Genomic DNA, 18,750 nt, shown 5'->3' with positions numbered 1-18,750 from the left:
TCCAACCTCTGTAATTTTTTGGTAGGCTTGGTTTTTTTTCCAATGAGAGCCTCCCTTCCTCCCAAACTCATTTCCATTTTTTAAAACATTATCCAGAGGCTCTGGATACACTATTTTAATCCATTCTTCTTATCTCTTCTTTCTTCTACTAAAATACCTTGGACCAAAGCACAACAAATATAGGAAGTGTCTGAAATGTGGAAAGAAGAATGTGGACTGCCTAGGGACTTAAGGATTTCCAGAACAAGACTTGATGAGTTCTCTGGACTTCCTGAATGCTTCCTGTATGTTTCAGACAAGGCACTATAGAAGTTTCCAGTCAGGAACCACCAAAGGAGACAGAAAAATACTCCAAAAGACTCAGGAAAAGAGGATGCAAGAAGAGATGGCCATTTTGGTAATCCTTGTCCAGCCAAACACCAACAGAAGAAAAATCACTTTCTCTGTCTCTTTCTCTAATGAGATGTTGGGGAGTGGTGAGAGTAAGCACTCCACCTTCCTCTTTGAGGTCCCTGAGGCTTAACAGGGAGTTGACTTCCCACCTTAAATCAGAGGCAACAAGTCTGTGCAAGTCCTCTGGCTGCTTTCACCCAGAGAGTGTGAGTAAGGCTAAGTGGGGATATGGCCTTCCATCCCACCCATCTGAAACAAGGCAGGGCCCCACTTCTGCTTGAGTGGTATTGGCAGGACAAGTGATGTTGAATATAAACATTGGTCCAGCCCACAGGCAACACTTCAACAAATAAACTGCCTATAAAATATATATATGTGTGTGTGTATATATATATGTTTAAATATATTAAAAATGAATATTTAAATATGTTACATATTTACAGTTATATAAATTTATAAGTTTATTATTATATAAATAAATTACATACATTTTTAAACAGGAACCATTCTGGAAATGACATAATTACAGAAATGGAGAGAACAGATTAATAGTTGCCAAGGGGTGGGGCCGTGAGTATAAAAGGTCAACATAAGAGCCTTCTTGCTGAAGGTAGAAGAAATGTGTGGGAAATATCAGAAAGGGAGACAGAACGTAAAGACTGCTAACTCTGGGAAACGAACTAGGGGTGGTAGAAGGGGAGGAGGGCGGGGGGTGGGAGTGAATGGGTGACGGGCACTGGGTGTTATTCTGTATGTTAGTAAATTGAACACCAATAAAAAAAAAAATTAAAAAAAAAAAAAAGAGCCTTCTTGCTAATAAAAGCATCAAACAGCATTTGGACGATATGCCTGGGAGCCATTAAACAGCTAAGTTACCAACAAAAAGCACAAACATGGGGCACTGGGTGGCTCACTGGTTGAGTATCTGCCTCTGGCTCTGGTGGTAATCCTGGGGTCCTGGGATGGAGCCCCAGGTGGGGCTCCTTGCTCAGCAGGGAGGCTGCTTCTTCCTCTTGCCATGTCTCTCTCTGTGTTTCTTTTGAATAAATAATAAAAAAAAAAAAAAAAAAGCACAAATAGGGCAGCCCCTGTGGCTCAGCGGTTTAGTGCCACCTTCAGCCCAGGGCCTGATCCTGGAGACCCCGGATCAAGTTCCACATCGGGCTGCCTGCATGAAGCCTGCTTCTCCCTCTGCCTGTGTCTCTGCGCGCCTCTCTCTCTCTCTCTCTCTCTCTCTCTCTCTAATAAATAAATAAAATCTTAAAAAAAATAAAATTAAATTAAAAAATTAAAAAACCACAAACATGTAAAAAGTATGGCACTAAATACACCTTGAAAAGGGCTCTTGATTAAGGTATGAAAAATGAATAATCAGTATTATTTGGCCCCAACTAGGATGTATATTAAGAAACTCCAATTTTTTTGCTCCCCTGTGTTTGTTCATGAACGACAGTGAAAGCACCATGTATATGGATTTGGGGGCTACAGTAAGTTCTAGCAGGCAGGGTGAATTTCCAACATGGAATCCATGAATAATGAGAATGGACTGTAATTCTCAGGAAACCCCTGGGTACCAGCAAACTAAGATCATAATCACAGTCCAAATTAAGAGATAAAATCGTATTCACAGCCAATATATATATGAGAAGCAGCTTCTGAAACCAGCCTAATTATAGTGTTCTCTTTTAAAGGATTACCACTTCCATCAAAGCAACTCGAGATTTTTATCTTTACCCCAATGATGCATTGTGAAAATGTCTTTCAGCTTGAAATGCTGCCATGCCATTTTTTCCTTTCACAATGTGCCTTTGTGTGTAGTTTATACATTTTCCCACATTCTGATATCAGAGTTTCTATTTATTGACTGTCATTCTATACAAACAAAACAATAAAAAGTTACTTATCTTCCATTGTTTTTGCTATTCTTATGCACCACCTGGTAAACCTGGAAATGGTATTTATGTCCCTAAATTTACAGAGTAATTCTCTAGAATTCCTAGAGGCTGTCTCAGAGTTCGTGGTAAACTGAGAATGTTTTGCTCTTTATGCCATAACAGTTGCCAAGAATGCATTTTACAGAAAAATTGAACAAAGACTCTTATATAGCATGAGATCAATCAAAGCAAGAGAAATTGTACACCCCTCAGGTTGTAGTGTTGGCATGAAGCAAAATAGCTTCTAGCTTTATCAATAGAAAGGGCGATAATAAAATATTGGCATTATAGAAGACCAAAACTGTTTTCCTTTGTCCTCCTAGAGTTTTCTGATTGCTTATAACAGAATAAGGGCAACATAATGGCCAACCCTCTTAGTTTTCTATATATAATTATTTTCAACTGTCTCATCCTTACTGATCTGTAACATTTTTGAGAGACTAGCGTGCAGTGCATGTTGGAGTTGACTCTGGAACATCCAGCTCCACTCTCCATTTGTGCAGCAGCAATGTGGTTTGAGGACTGACCTTCCAAAGGTAACTCTGAATAGTCTAAGCGAGTCAGTTGCACACTGGAGTCACCTGTGGAGCTTTTAAAAAATATAATGTCTGGGTTTGATCCAGACATTCTCATTTAATTGGTTTGAGGTAGAGCCCAGGCTTTTAAAACTCCCCAGATGACTCTAAACTGCAACCCATGTTGAGAACTACTGGCTTAAACTAGCCATGCTAATTCCAGCTCCCTTGACACTGATTGATTCAAAATAAGGGTCAAAACCACCAAAACATGGTATTTTTATCGGTTGTGATTAGTGTCAATTGTCAACTTAAAAAAAAAAAAAAATCCTAGAGAAAAACCAACCAGGCATAGCATGGCCATTCTATAAAGTCTTCAGAGATCCAGTCTGTGTCCTTATTTCCATTCATTAAAATTTTATTTGAACCAGAAAGAAGGAGACTGAGAAAATAAGGGTTCAAAATCCTTTCTGTTAAAGATCATTCCTGGGAGTCCCAAGTATTACACCATATTGACAGGACTTAGAAACAGTGAAAGATCACTCTCCATAGATATTTCGCTTTGAAGCTTCACATATCTCTTGTGCTTGGCAAAAACTTAATCACATAACTATAATTATCTACAAGGGGGAATGTAACTTTTAATACAAGTGCACTGTAGCCCTAAACAAAAGCATATTTTTGTTATTTAGAGACTATGGGAGAATAGACTAAGAACAAAGAGCAGTATTCAGAACATGACCCAAGCTAGGCAAAAGCAGAGAATTAAAGTAAATATAGAAAGAAAGAAACTTAGTACTTAGCTACATCATTAAGTCACTGAATCCACCAACCTGAAGACCTCTTAAGTTAAATTCATGAAGCCAATAAATTTTCTTATTCATTCTGATATGAACAAGTTTTCTGTTATATGCATTTCAAAGCAGCTTCATGATTAGAAGAGCTAAAGACAGTTTACAGTCACTCACTTTAATTTACCAAAGGGTGAATATATTTGCTTCATAGTAAAATAAAAGTAGCAATTTACCATTCTTAGATTGTGTCAAATCTGTTTGCAATTCACTCTTTTGGTCTAGAAAAAGTAAATCCTTTTACTTTCCTATAGTAATCAAGTTGCCACAAGTTGAAAAATATGCATAAATCCACTGTATAATTAGTTTAGACTAGGAATTAAAAATATTTGGGTTCAGTATTCTCTTCTTGAAATGAATTCAGTGTGAGAAATCAATATTTGTTTCTATTGGACTCAGACAAGAAAGAGACTGAATGTTTCCAAACCCTCTACGAATTTCCTTTTAGTAAAATGGAAAATATCATGTGGAAATTATCCCAAAACATTCTCTTTTTTTCTCTTTCCCTAATTTTTATGCTACTCTGTGTAACCAAGAAGACTAAGGATACATGTGATTGGATCTGGGAGCATGTAAAGAAAATCTAAATGAATTTATACCAGGTCCATCGATTACAAAGACATCACTCAGAGCTCATATCTTGTCTTCAATTCACAGGAAGGTGTAATGACCTAAAAGGGGCCAAAGCCCAGAACAAATAATCAGAAAAAAAAGATACTTATTAGGTCTCTCCTGGAATATCACAAGTAAACCATTTACCCCTGTGTTTTTTTTTTAAGATTTTATTTATTTATTCATAGAGATGCAGAAAGAGAGAGAGAGAGAGAGAGAGAGAGGCAGAGACACAGGCAGAGGGAGAAGCAGGCTCCATGCAGAGAGCCTGACGTGGAACTCGATCCAGGGTCTCCAGGATCACGCCCTGGGCTGCAGGCAGCACCAAACCGCTGTGCCACCGGGGCTGCCCTTACCCCTGTGTTAAGTCAAAACTTACCCAGGAGTCAGGAATATTAATATCAAGATGGGCTTTATACCTCCTTGTGTGGCATTAAGCAAGTAATTTAGCTTCTCTGCTCTTGATATAATCAGATAGAAAATTATTAGCTCTGTTTGATGGTCTGACAGGTCTGCTCCTACGCCAAAGTTGTCTAATTGAGTCTCGGTTTTAGTTACTTATTTAGAAAACAGTGTTGGGCCAATTCATGTCCAGTCTCTCTCAAAGTGATTCATTCTCTCTCTCTCTCTCTCTCCCCCTCCCTCCCTCCCTCAAAGATTCAAACTCCTTTTACTAATGAGGATGGTTCTCCTATAGAAAGGGCTGGGAGATAGCATTTGTTAAAAATGATATATGGAATACATAATTGGCCTATTAAATAGGCCAAATTTAGTAAGATATAAGCAGAAAATGGCCTATTTTTCCTGGTCACTCACTTTGCCTTGTTCTTTGGTATCATTTCAGTAGATGCCACAGCCTTCTGGTTACTTTTAGGTAAATAGAACTCACTTCCAGGTGGTAAGAATCCAGGGCAATCTAATGCAGTATTTCCATCTCATACCCAATACAATGTTCTCTCATCCTCAGACTGGACACAAGTCTGGGGATCTGTATTAGAGAAGAGGTATGTGTCCTGTTCTCTCTCTTCTCTTGGTCCAAATGTACCACTAAGACTTGCTGCTTCCGGCTTCTCCAGGATAAGGGATAATAGAGTTAGAGGAAAGAGGAAAACTCTGACCTGTGCTTTTACAATATGATTGTCAGCCCTCTGCAAGGCAATTGCCCAAATGTGCTTCCTCGTGGGACACACAGGGGAGAATATCTGAGATTCCCTACTGAGAAGCCCCCACTGTACCTTTGCCTGATGCAGGCTATATATTCACCATCTGATTGCTTACCATGCCCATAACTCCTTACTTCCAAAAGGAAACCTTATACTCTCTTTCTCCTGGGATCCCATCACACCAAGAGACATTCCTCTTGGTTAAAGTCCTTTTAAGCTGGTTATAGTCTGGCTATGTTTTATGCATTCATTCAGCCCCTTAGAAGGCATATATCCCTTCTCCTCTAATGAATGAAGCTTGTTCTAAAGGTGAATGTTCTTCTGGCTTCAAATCAGAGGTGGTTCCAGTCAACCACTTCCTTCAGGTTTCTCCAGATGAAATACAGCCTTTTCTTTAACCTACAAAATGTAAGGGGTACATGTCTAATTTTCCAATAATTGCTTCCTATCCTCCTACAGTAGCAGGTAAGAACAGTCCTATATGTGCATACATTTTGGTACCACCCAGCTATAAAATAAGAGATGCCATCTAGAAAGTTAAGAAATGCCATCTCACCAATGGGTTCTTCGGCCAGTCTTATTTTTTGCTTGAGAAGATTCAGCTCCTTTCCCCATACCCACCCAAACAACAGAACAGAAAATACTGTAGCACTTATGGCACAAATTCCCACTGAAGGATCTTCCTATTTAGCCACTGTCTGGCCTTTACCTCTGTAGGCTGGAGATAGATGATGTGGCCATGATCTCAGAGATGGTGATGGTACTCTAATAAGACTTTCATATGTTACTGTGTTTCCTTTTAAAACATGGAAAGAATTATTACCCACTATCCTTAGCTATAAAGCAAGATTTGGTCAAAATCCTGAAACAATTAGAATATATTTAGATGGATGGATGGATGGATGGATGGATGGAAGGAAGGAAGGAAGGAAGGAAGGGAAAGAAGGAAAAGAAAGAAAAGAAAGAAAAGAAAGAAAAGGAGGAAGGGAGAGAAAAAACAGTTCATAGTGAAAAGAGACACAAAGGCTTACATTTTATGAGCAAGGCTTAGAAATAGGAAATCTCTTTGAAAGAATATTTTCAGAAAATATTTTCTAAATTACTCATAAGTTTAGCTCATATTACAATAAATTTCATGTGTGAAATATTTAAAATCTTTCTGCTTTTCTCTGGATGACATGTTTTATGCACATCTCTGTTTAACAGAACATGGAAACTATTTTATGTTTTAATCACTTCCTTTTTCAGCAACAGAAACTTTGCTAAAACTCTATTAAGTTCTCAAGGGTGCATGTGAATTATACTGCAGCCAAACAAATAAAAGTGCAGTTGAATCATCAATGTGACATGTTATTTGGGATATGGGCTTTCTGGGAATTTCCCCTTTATCCTACTTCCTGTTATGGCGACATTCTTCTGCATGGTAGTCACTGGTTATTAGAATTAATCCTATCATCTTCATCATAATTAATATTAAATTTATTTTTATTAACTTCCTAGACACAGGGGAGCTATGTTATTCTCTAAGCAAAGAAAACTGGTATGTGTTCTCCTCCAGAGTTTTCCATTTGGAGCCAATCAGTTCAAAAAACAGACTCATTGGGATGGAGATCATTTTATAACCATAGTTATCATCCCCATAATCACCATCATTATCATCAAGAGTACCTACAATATGCTGAGTTTATAGCAGGTGCCTTAATTATATCATCTGTAACCATCAAGTCACCTGGGGGCACTGCGGTGGAGGCCTCTATTTTCTCCTCTTACAAGAGTGTGAGGGTTTCATTAACAGGGTAGTTTAGAAGCTGAGCTTCATTGGGTCTTGAGCTGAAGTCCTCTCTGGTACTTTCTGAGAAAGGGTTCACTGATGCTATTAGGTACCCCCATTGTCTGATAGAGCTTAGAACAGATGACATGGAACATTCTCCCTGGGACTTATGAATCATCACTGGACCAATATAATTAACAGCCTGAGGATCAACTATACTATTTGTCAGTTATATTGGGACATTTTTTTAAAGTAAGGCAAGGTAACCTCAGATGGGAAGAAAAAATGCAAGCTAACCAAGAGAAAAAGAAAATCCAGTTCACTTAGCTCTTCCTCTCTGTAGGGAAAACAGTGTGGACACATTTTTATCTCCATAAGAGAGTCTCCTCAGATGGAGTTTTATTCATGACCTCTCAGGTTGGCCTCCTTCCTCACCCCTACCAGTTTCTCACCTGAGAATTACAGTAGCTTCCCGGGAAAACTCCAATCCTTCCAGTAAAAATGTGAGCAGTTCTCTTACTTCAAAGAGTTGCACACTGTTTATTTTCTGACCCTATTCACAAGTTCAGAAGGGGGTGAGAAACTTTCCCATGGAGGAGAGGTGAATAAAAGACCTACTGCCCCAGTTCAGACTATCACAGTTGGGGAAAAGTTTAACATATTTACAAAAAACTTTTCAGAGACCACAGAGTCTTAGCTCATTGTGGAAAATAATACATTACCAGGGTTTGACCTTTCACTTGAGCAACAAATTGAGCAACAAGGTTTCCACTCTGTGCCCGCCTTCCCACACTTGTATACTAAGAAGCATTTGACTCTCACTTGCCTACCTCAAACTCAAGCAGTCACACAAAGAACCACAACACCCTACACATTAATTTCTCTCTTTATTCTTTGTTGCCCAGAGGAACTGTACTAAAGTAAGGCAATTAAACTGCTTACCTAAAGTCATACAGCATTAATCGGCACAGAGAGGATTCATACGCTCAGGGTTTTTCAACTACACTATTAATACAACTAAAATAACTAGAAGCACCAATAATACCCAAAACATTCCAGAAGAGGTTCCACAGCTCCCATCAGTAATTTTCCAAATGCTTTTAAATAATATCTGACCTTCTCACAGAGATATTAGATGAGAAACAGGGAAACTCAATACCACTATCCTCAGGCATGATCCTCAAAGCCAATAATGGAAATTGGAGTAGCCATTTTAGAAGGTTTCCGAGGATAGCCTTTATGCTACAAAGAATTTCTTTATAAGCATCACACCAGCAAATCGTTCGGGGGGGGGGGGGTGAATCATATTCAATTTCATGACTTTCATTTTTACATCAGATTAAAGGCTACTACCAAGGGTGCTTGCGTGGCTCAGTGGTTGAGCATCTGCCTTCAGCTCAGGTCATGATCCTGGGGTCCTGGGACCAAGTCTGCATCAGACTCCCCGCAGGGAGCCGCCTTCTCCCTCTGCCTACGTTGCTGCCTCTCTGTGTCTCTCATGGATAAATAAAATTTAAAAAAATAAAGGCTACTACCAGAAATCCTTTAAGTAAATTATTAAAAGTTAAGAAATGTTAATATTCAGAAGCATATTAATATATTTGATTGCTCTTTCCAGCTCAATATTCTAAGAAGCCCTACTAAGTTTTAGCACTTAGATAAGATGCTTAAATCCTACCGGGTAAATCCACACATGCATTTAGTTGGAATTCATACAATTTGGGGGGAAGACTTTTCTTCCAGTCATCGATATTATCTCGAATTAATTATGTCCCACCATTGATACCATTTTGACTTTTTCAAATTATGAATTACTTACAGTAGCCTCATTATTATAAAATTATTTTGTTTTTCTATTATTCTCCTATATATGCATCTGGAATAATTTTCTATGATTTGTTAACAACTGGACTTTATGATACATATCAACTTAGGTTCCAGAAGTATTTATTCTTAGCCCTGTCACTAAGGGAAAACTATGCATAATCTACCCTCCCCTCCAAATTTTATTATCTGGTTATATTTCATTATGAATGTGCTACCTAGGAACACTGGATTTTTAAAATAAATTATAATTTACCTTAAAATTAAATATAATTATATTAACTTCTCTAGGGTTTAAAATACAAAATTACAAGTGTAAGATCATGTTACTCTGTACCTAAGTAAATAACAGGAGATTCATATTGACTGATAGCAACATTTTTGCTGAAATATACTAGAATGTTTTTTATAATACTGTGTTATTACAGAGTTCTTTTATCTTCTGGAAGTGGAAAGGTGTATATGTTAGCATCCTACAGCTGCCATAACAAATTACCAAAAATTGGGTGTCTTAGAATAGAAATGTATTGTCTCATAGCTCTGCATGCCAAAAATCCAAAAATCAGTGGAGTTATTTCCTTTTGTGGGTTCTAAGGGAAAAACTGTTCCATGCCCTTGCCCTAACTTCCAGTGATGGTTGGCAGTGCTTGGTGTTGCTTGACTTTTAAATGAATCATTCCTATCTCTGCCTCCAACATCATGGTATTTCCCCCTAACCAGAATTACCTTTAACACCTTTATTCCTACCCACTGTCACTTCAATGTATAATGTAAATCTTTCAAACTTCCTATTTACTTGATGCCTCAACTTCCCTCTATTTTTTTTTATTTTTTTTTAATTCTTATTTATTTATGATAGTCACAGAGAGAGAGAGAGAAGCAGAGACACAGGCAGAGGGAGATGCAGGCTCCATGCACCGGGAGCCCGACATGGGATTCGATCCCGGGTCTCCAGGATCGCGCCCTGGGCCAAAGGCAGGCGCCAAACCGCTGCACCACCCAGGGATCCCTCAACTTCCCTCTAAGCAGGTGATGAGATGCATCAGTGTGATCGGGCTGGTCTCTGCCCCGTTTCTCTTCCTGAGCTCCCCCAACCATGACTGAGTGACATTCAAATACACATATGAAATTCCCTCATGCCTTTTTCTTGTATGCTCCTCTCAGATCTCCAGTAAAGGCACTTGTCCATGGTCCTCACTCTCTTGGCACTCTTCCTATTTGGCCCCCTTTGTAGTGTGACAAGCCTCACCTCCTCCAGGATCTATGAGTCTTCAAGCATAGTTTCTGCAGTCATGTTGTATCACCCTTAAAATTCCACATGAGGGTTTTCTCCTCCAGTTACAACCCACAGGGTAATCTAGGCCTTGCCCATCATGTGCCTCAGCATTCTTCCAGCCTCTACTCATTATCCAACTTGAAAGCCACCTCCCACATTTTAGGTATTTGTGGCAGCACCCCACTTCCTGGTAAAGTCTGTATCAATCAGGGTTCTTCAGAGAAATAGAATATATTAAAGCAAAAAGTTGAAGAGAGATTAGGATAAGGGGAAGGGAGAGAGAAAGGGACGTTAATTTATCTTAAGGAATTGGCTTAAGGGATGATGAGGGCTGGCAAATTCAAAATCCAGAAGGGAGACCAATGAGCAGGAGACTTAGGAAAAAGTTGAACATACAGTCTTGAGTTCAAAATATTCAGAGCAGGCCAGCGGGATGGAAACTACACAGGATTTCTGTGTTACAATATTGAGGCAGAATTCTTTTTCTTTTTTTTTCTTTTTTTTCTGGAAAACCTCAGTTTTTGCTCTTAAGGCCCTCAATTGATTGGATGAAGGCTATTCAAGTTATCCAGAGTAATCTCTTTTACTTCATGTCAACCAACTAACTGAAATGTTATGAGATCTACAATATACCTATAAGGCAACATCTAGACTGGTATCTCAGCAAACAAGCAGGCACCACAGTCCACCCACACTGGTCTTGCAAAATTAACCATCACAGGGTAAAATGCAGGCTATGAGGATTTTGTGGAAAGGACTAAAAACCTTAGAGGTCTAGAATTTGAATGCAAATTTATATAATGACTAGTTTATGCACCCTTGGTGTGTATGTGGTTAATTAGGTTTCTCTCCAAGAGCAGAGCAGAAAAGAGAGAGAAGAGAAATAAAGATTGCACAAAATACAAAAGAGAGATTAATCAATTGCCTGAGGTAATCCTGAAAGAAATGATAATTATCTACCTGGACACATGTCAATTGCCTTAGCATCTAGCCACATTAAGTAATGATATTAATCACCTAAATCTGTCCAAAGAGTAATGTACAAGGGAAAACAGTTCCAATTTAGTGAAAGATGAACCAATACTTAGTTTTAAGGAGTGGTTCAGGGCTGAGGCACTGTACAATTCGGAAATGTACTGTTACTTCATGATGGAGCCAAGGAGGAAGCTTAAAAATAAAGTATGGAGAGGAAAAAAACCAGAGTCAAGACCACCAACTGAATAGTCAATAATATGGGATGAATGAATAGGAAAATGAGGCTCCCTACCTCCTACCTTCCATTTCAGACCTCATCCCTACTAGCTTTGTGACCTTGGAAAGTCCCTTAAATGTTCCAGATGGGAAATAGGCAGGTGTGACCCAAGGAAACCAGATCTTAGGGATGCAGTCTGAAGTGGAAGGTAGAAGGCAGGGAGCCCAGTGAAGGCTAAAGCTTCCAGCATAGATTTGGCATGGCTTCCAGAGGCTTCTAGAAGGACTAGGAAGGAGCATTTTAAAGATATAGACATATATACAGGCAATATACAGATAGAACAATAATTATGGCAACCAATAATGATTAACTGTTATTGACTACTTCTCAGTTTTCTTCACACCAAACTCAAGGATGATTACCATAATCAGCTCTATTATCCATTTGTAAGAAGAAAACCAAGGCAGAGAAAGGCTAAGAGACTTCTTCAAGGTCACAAAGCTAGTAGGTGGCAGAGTAGGATTTAAATCAAGACAGTCTGGCTCCAGAGTTTATGCTCATAACAACTACATCATTTGCTACACAGCCATAAGTTGATGCCTTCCTCTCACTTTCTTTTGGCTTCCTGAGAAACTGCTACCTGACTTCCTACCTTCCTTCACCTGGCTGGCCAATGATCAGTGAGAGAGGGGAGCTAATTAATTCCAAATTCACATCTCAAACTATTTACGGATACTGGAAAATAAGAACTAACTCAAAAGACATGAATTCCTTTTATAAGATTAGGCACCTATGAGGGCCTTGGGGGGGTGGGGAGGAAGTTACCATAAAAAGACCATAAGGAAAACCATGCTTTGGATGCCTGAACATGTGTAACTCAACAGGTCTGCAGTACCTGCAGTCAAGGTTAATAAATTACATACTCATGTTATGAACCAATGAAGTACTTCAGTAATGTGTGTGGAGGGGAACTCAAAGAATAATGATGAATTTGAAAACAGAAACAAAAATAAAGGTTGGGTTCTAAACACCAAGAAAAGCTAGCACTAAAATTTATAAAGTTTTCTAGGCATAGAAGGAGCAATACAAGAAATGGCTGAAAAGCACCTAGACGTAATAGAAAAGAGCTGGTATGTGTAGAAATCAAAGTAAATCATATCAAATAAGTTTGGTTATAGCAGCAATGGCCACAATAGCCAAACTGTGGAAGGAGCCTCGGTGTCCAACGAAAGATGAATGGATAAAGAAGATGTGGTTTATGTATACAATGGAATATTACTCAGCTATTAGAAATGACAAATACCGACCATTTGCTTCAACGTGGATGGAACTGGAGGGTATTATGCTGAGTGAAGTAAGTCAGTCGGAGAAGGACAAACATATGTTCTCATTCATCTGGGGAATATAAATAATAGTGAAAGGGAATATAAGGGAAGGGAGAAGAAATGTGTGGGAAATATCAGAAAGGGAGACAGAACGTAAAGACTGCTAACTCTGGGAAACGAACTAGGGGTGGTAGAAGGGGAGGAGGGCGGGGGGTGGGAGTGAATGGGTGACGGGCACTGGGGGTTATTCTGTATGTTAGTAAATTGAACACCAATAAAAAATAAATTAAAAAAAAAAGTTTGGTAGCTTTTAGAGGGAAAGGATGAACTTGAAGGAATAGGTGCTCTTCTCAGAGATTACTTGCATTTTTGAGGAATAAAAAATATCAGACCAATTAAAAAAAATCAGTCCATCTTGAGTGAATATCCAGATTTATCTGCATTAATCTTGTATCTAGCCTAATACAAATCATTAGCTCACGTTTTTACTTTTAAGAAATATTTACTGAACCTCTACTTCTATCAGACACTGTTGTACATACTGTAAAAATTCAGAGAAAACTCACCATCCTCATAAATCGCACATTATAGAGACAAGAATCAAACAAAACAAAACAAAACAAAACTGGAGCGTATTATGCTGAGTGAAATAAGTCAATCAGAGAAGAACAAACATTATATCGTCTCATTCATTCGGGGAATATAAAAAATAGAGAAAGGGAATAAAGGGGAAAGAAGAGAAAATGAGTGGGAAATATCAGTGAGGGTGACAGAACATGAGACTCCTAACTCTGGGAAATGAACAAGGGATAGTGGAAAGGGAGATGGGCGGGGGGTTGGGGTGACTGGGTGACAGGCACTGAGGCGGAGCACTTGACGGGATGAGCACTGGGTGATTTGCTATATGTTGACAAATTGGACTCCAATAAAAAAATAAAATAAATAATAATAATAATAATAAATAAAATATGTAGCAGTGGTAAAGCTGTAATAAATAAGAAAAACAAGCTAAAAAAGAAAATATGTGAAGTAGAAAGGAAAGGACCCATGAGTATCTGACTGGACCTCCAGAAAGGCAGCAAGAAACTGAGAAAAGGAAAACAGAACAGATAATGGCTGTGACACTTGTAAAACTGATAAAAGACACCCATCTTCATGGATGGAAGACCCAAATCTTGCCATCAAATAGCATCTAGGTCAGGAGGAGAGTTGGTAACCAGAGAAATATTTTAAGGTCCGAGTATTATTCATTACTGATGAGGAGGAACTATAGCATTTGATAGGGTTTTTTAACATAATTACTAACAAGTTCACAGGTAATACAGTAGCTACACAGAGTAGACTTTACTTCTCAAAACAATGATCAGTAGTGTATTATTATAGCTGCTTCTGGCCTGCTCAAGGGAGCCAATTATTATATTCTCAGGAATTTTGGCAGCCAGTTATTAAATCATCAGCAGCTTTAAATTAACCATGGTAGACTATTGACACCAACAATAATCAGCAAAACTACCACCAAGTGCTAGCTGTTCAACATTTACCAGCATACTACAAATTGGAATGCTGTAATCTTATCTTTCTGACATGCTGTTTCATTGTGCCATTGCAACAGAAGCTCACTGAAAGTAATGATAGAAGTCCTTAAACATTTTTGAGGACCCTACAGAACCTGGCACGTGTTCCTCAAATACTGGATTGTCTACTACTCTAAGTAAGATCAGGAGTAGTCCTCAATTCCTGGGAAGAAACAGAAGTCTATATTAGCTTAGTTACCATCAGAAAACTATACATCTCTAGAATTCTGAGAAATAAATGAACCACTGAAGCCTCAAAGTATAGTTAATATACATATCATTTATTTATGAGAAGAATTTGGTCAGATAATTTTTTACATGTTCTAATGTGAAAATATTGGAGATACTAATAATTTCAAAGTAAATGCATAAAAGAATGAGAATCTACTAACTTTCTGAATGGTCAGTAAATGTCTTCCTAGACAATGGGAAAATGTCATGAAAGAGGCAGGGCCTACCACCATGAATTCCCTCTCAAGCCAGAGAGATGTCATAATTGACCTGTTTAGGGAAAAAAAAGCAGACAGTACAAAGGGTGAGGGAAGATAGAGTCAAGATTCAATTAATCTGCTAAAAGAAATCCCTGGAAATAGTTTTTTGTCATTTGCATGATAAAGGTATCACAAAGGATAACAAAATACAAAGTGTACTCAAGCATAATAAATCAATCTACCTATCTCTGTGGTGTAATGCCAATTTTATTTTGAATCATAGCCAAGGTGACAATACTTGAGACAACAGTATAATGAGATCATTTTTTAACTCTCATCCAGTTTTTTTAAAAGGTACATGTTGAAGGAAACCTGATATATATTGAGGCAAAAACCATTTTTTGAGAAGATTACAGAGAAACATTTACAGTTCAGTTTGATGAGAACTAGTTTATGAGTGGAAAAGATGGTTAGGATTCTGGAGGAATTTTAATTCAATTCAAAAAACTTTAAAACTGAAGAATAGGAAAAATTTCCTTAGTCTATCTCTGTAAGACTATGATGGGAAAATCTATTTCATGATGTGAAAGTTACCTCCAAGAAGCTGAAAAAAATCATGGCAAACAACCTACCTGGCAAGGTTTCATTAGGGGATCCCTGGGTGGTGCAGCGGTTTGGCACCTGCCTTTGGCCTGGGGCGCAATCCTGGAGACCCGGGATCGAATCCCACGTCGGGCTCCCTGCATGGAGCCTGCTTCTCCCTCTGCCTGTGTCTCTGCCTCTCTGTCTCTCTCTGTGTGACTATCATGAATAAATAAATAAAATCTTTAAAAAAAAAAAAAGAAAGAAAAGGTTTGGCATGACTCCTATCTCCCCACCCCTTCTCTTTCTATAATTCATCAGTACATAAAAACTTCAACTAAGACTATAATCATTGTAGGCTGATACCAAGTTCTCTTTTCTTCCCATTTTTCATCTCTACACACTGATGCTTTGGACTTCAGAAAATAGTATATGGAACTTAGGCCAAGTTGAACAACTGATAATAAAATTTAAGTGTTTAAATAAAGCACGTCTATCCTTTACAGAAAAGCATCTTTTCATTTTTTTATGAAATAACAGCAGTAATGCTAAAATTAAAGGTGAAAGAGCCATTCTATCTAAATAGTGCTTTTTATAGGCTTTGAAGTTGCCTGTGTAATGTTTATAGGAGCTAAAACTTCTTTTTCATCTTAACATAAAAGACATTTTTCTTTTAATCCTAAAAAAAAAATCTATCTGCTGCTTTTGAATTAAGGAAGCATGAAAAAGAGATTCATTTTGTGCTTATAAAAAATTGTTTCAACCTTTACTCAGACATCTCCAAACCAATATTTTTAGAATTCAAAGAACATACAATGAAAAATGATATTATTTCCAAACCAGAAATAACTTATTTTTGAAATAAAACTTTCTTTACGAAGGTCAAAAACTTACTGTGGAATTCAGTGTTCTTTTCCTCAGTGATTCAGGCCCACCCCAAAGTGTGACTCTCTGAAAAATTATATTAAAACAACATGCTCGTATGTATTTCTATATGTAGGTAAAATAGATTCCACAGAGACCTCAAGTTACGGATGTAGACGGCATATTAATTTAACTCATGATAGCCCCAGGACGGGACTCTAGGAGTTTTTTGCATACCATCATCACCCCCATCTCACCCAAAACACAAGTCTTTTGGAAGAACTGGCTCACTGTACAAGTAAAGTCTCTAGAAAGTTCCCTAGTTGCCCCATTATACTTCTCCACCTAAAATTTAGTCAGGTTCCTCCTCTGAAAACCTTCCTATAAAGTCCTACAGCCTGACTTTAAGAGCATTTCAAATTGCCAGCTGGTTAGGAAAACCATAAGGAAAGCCAGAACATTTTGTGAAGTTAGAGATTTTCAAATCCATCTAGCAGCTGGTCCAGGATTACATAGTTGTGGACACAGGTACAATTATTTGCAATGAATTAAGATAAGTGAGGTTGTGTGTTAAGTGTGTGTGTGTTGATAGTAGTCACATGTACTTTTTAACTACATAATGGCAAGAGATAACATTTTTGAATGTTTCTCCTAGAAAAATAAAATTTGGGAAAGAAAAGAAAGAAAAAAAGAAAAAGAAGAGAAAGGAAAGGAAAGGAAAGGAAAGGAAAGGAAAGGAAAGGAAAGGAAAGGAAAGGAAAGGAAAGGAAAGGAAAGGAAAGGAAAGGAAAGGAAAGGAAAGGAAAGGAAAGGAAAGGAAAGGAAAGGAAAGGAAAGGAAAGGAAAGGAAAGGAAAGGAAAGGAAAGGAAAGGAAAGGAAAGGAAAGGAAAGGAAAGGAAAGGAAAGGAAAGGAAAGGAAAGGAAAGGAAAGGAAAGGAAAGGAAAGGAAAGGAAAGGAAAGGAAAGGAAAGGAAAGGAAAGGAAAGGAAAGGAAAGGAAAGGAAAGGAAAGGAAAGGAAAGGAAAGGAAAGGAAAGGAAAGGAAAGGAAAGGAAAGGAAAGGAAAGGAAAGGAAAGGAAAGGAAAGGAAAGGAAAGGAAAGGAAAGGAAAGGAAAGGAAAGGAAAAAAATTTGGGATGCCTGGGTGGCTCAGCGGTTTGGTGTCTGCCTTTGGCCCAGGGTATGATCCCGGAGTCCTGAGATCAAGTCCCACATCAGGCTCCCTGCATGGAGCCTGCTTCTCCCTCTGCCTGTATCTCTGCCTCTGTGTGTGTGTGTGTGTGTGTGTGTGTGTGTGTGTGTGTGTCTCATGAATAAATAAACAAAATCTTAAAAAAAAAATAAAATTTGGCCACTTAGGTTGAAATGAGATTAGGAAAAACTTTTTCACTTTGGACACTTGATTCTCTCCAAAAAGAATCCGTTAAAAAAAAAAAAAAAAAAAAACTTACTTCATGTCAGTGAATGTTTTCTATTAATATGCTTTTGGCTATTTGCTATGAATAAATACCAAATTGCTACTACTACATGGGGAAATCACTATTAAAAAATTGACCCTATGGAGATCTGGGTTGGGCAGAGAAGTATGTCATTGAGTACCTTCTCCCCAACTCTGCCTTTCTTCTCCTCTTGCCTAAGCAGACTCAAAGTCCAAGTTCCAAAGATCTGGTCTTTCTTTCTATCTATGCATTGCTGATCTCATGATATCCTGAGTGTCATCAGCTCTGTTGCTACAAAAGTAGGGCACTAAACCAGTAACAAAGAACTGTGGAATAGATTCTCTTTTATGGACACAAAAAGAAGTTGTAAGATGTAGAAACCAACATTTTATCAAAAAAGTTAGGCTTAACCTGAAGGGAAGAATCCAAGTATTCAGCAAATAACCCACATGTTAACTCTAGGCAGAATTACTATAGTGCCCAAGTGTTACACAGAAAATTTTTGTGACTTTGCCATTGGAAAGCTGGGGTTATTAACACCGTAATTTCTTTATAATTCTCTTCTCTCCTGCTCAGAGAGACACAAGAAAAATTTCCAAATCATGAAGTTTGCTGAAAAAGAATTCCATCTGGGGGGAAAACGGCAATTCTCCTTATTTTGGGTACCCCCATCCTTTGGAAGTGATTCTCCTGATGCCCACTCCCTTGGATTCAGGTAGAGGAAGGAATAAATAGCTTTCTCCCATAATTTTATACTCCTTAAAGGACCAACAACACCTAGTTCCCCCGCCTCCCAGGACTCTTCTTTATGCTGACTATGAGAGGAAGTTCTATACTAGTGCCTTCCAGGAAGCCCTTCATAGATATAAATGTCTGGTATGTAAGGCATTTGTCTTCAGCTTTGGCTGTTGGCCATTATTTCAAGAGAAGTGACAAAAATGCCTGATACCTTGTTACAGTCAATGGAAACTCAGCAGGTTTCAGAAATCATAAATTAAAATTCA

General features: G+C 38.2%; 2 protein-coding genes across 6 annotated transcripts in view; both read right to left on the bottom strand.

The window, feature by feature from the left end:
- The window catches only part of PRR16 (proline rich 16), a 537,790-nt gene extending 522,122 nt beyond the window's left edge, over window positions 1-15,668 (bottom strand). The window contains exon 1 of the mRNA XM_077911356.1: window positions 15,494-15,668. The gene's annotated coding sequence lies outside the window, so the exon portion shown is untranslated. The remainder of the gene's footprint in view (window positions 1-15,493) is intronic.
- Window positions 1-18,750, bottom strand: part of LOC144321974 (uncharacterized) — a 215,455-nt gene that overhangs the window by 109,162 nt on the left and 87,543 nt on the right. The window contains exons 1-3 of one of the 5 annotated variants that reach the window (XR_013387521.1): window positions 7,198-7,799; window positions 6,178-6,264; window positions 4,976-5,867 (exon numbers count right to left, since the gene is read on the bottom strand). The exons of 3 other annotated variants lie outside the window; for them this stretch is intronic. The gene's annotated coding sequence lies outside the window, so the exon portion shown is untranslated. Of the gene's footprint in view, window positions 1-4,975; window positions 5,868-6,177; window positions 6,265-7,197; window positions 7,800-18,750 lie in introns of those variants that run through there. One more of the 5 variants, XR_013387520.1, reaches the window with a different exon arrangement.

Source organism: Canis aureus, chromosome 10, assembly GCF_053574225.1.
Source record: "Canis aureus isolate CA01 chromosome 10, VMU_Caureus_v.1.0, whole genome shotgun sequence".
In the NCBI taxonomy this organism is placed as follows: domain Eukaryota; kingdom Metazoa; phylum Chordata; class Mammalia; order Carnivora; family Canidae; genus Canis; species Canis aureus.
Note: the sequence above shows the minus strand (reverse complement) of the source record. Positions and strands in the feature narration are given on the sequence as shown.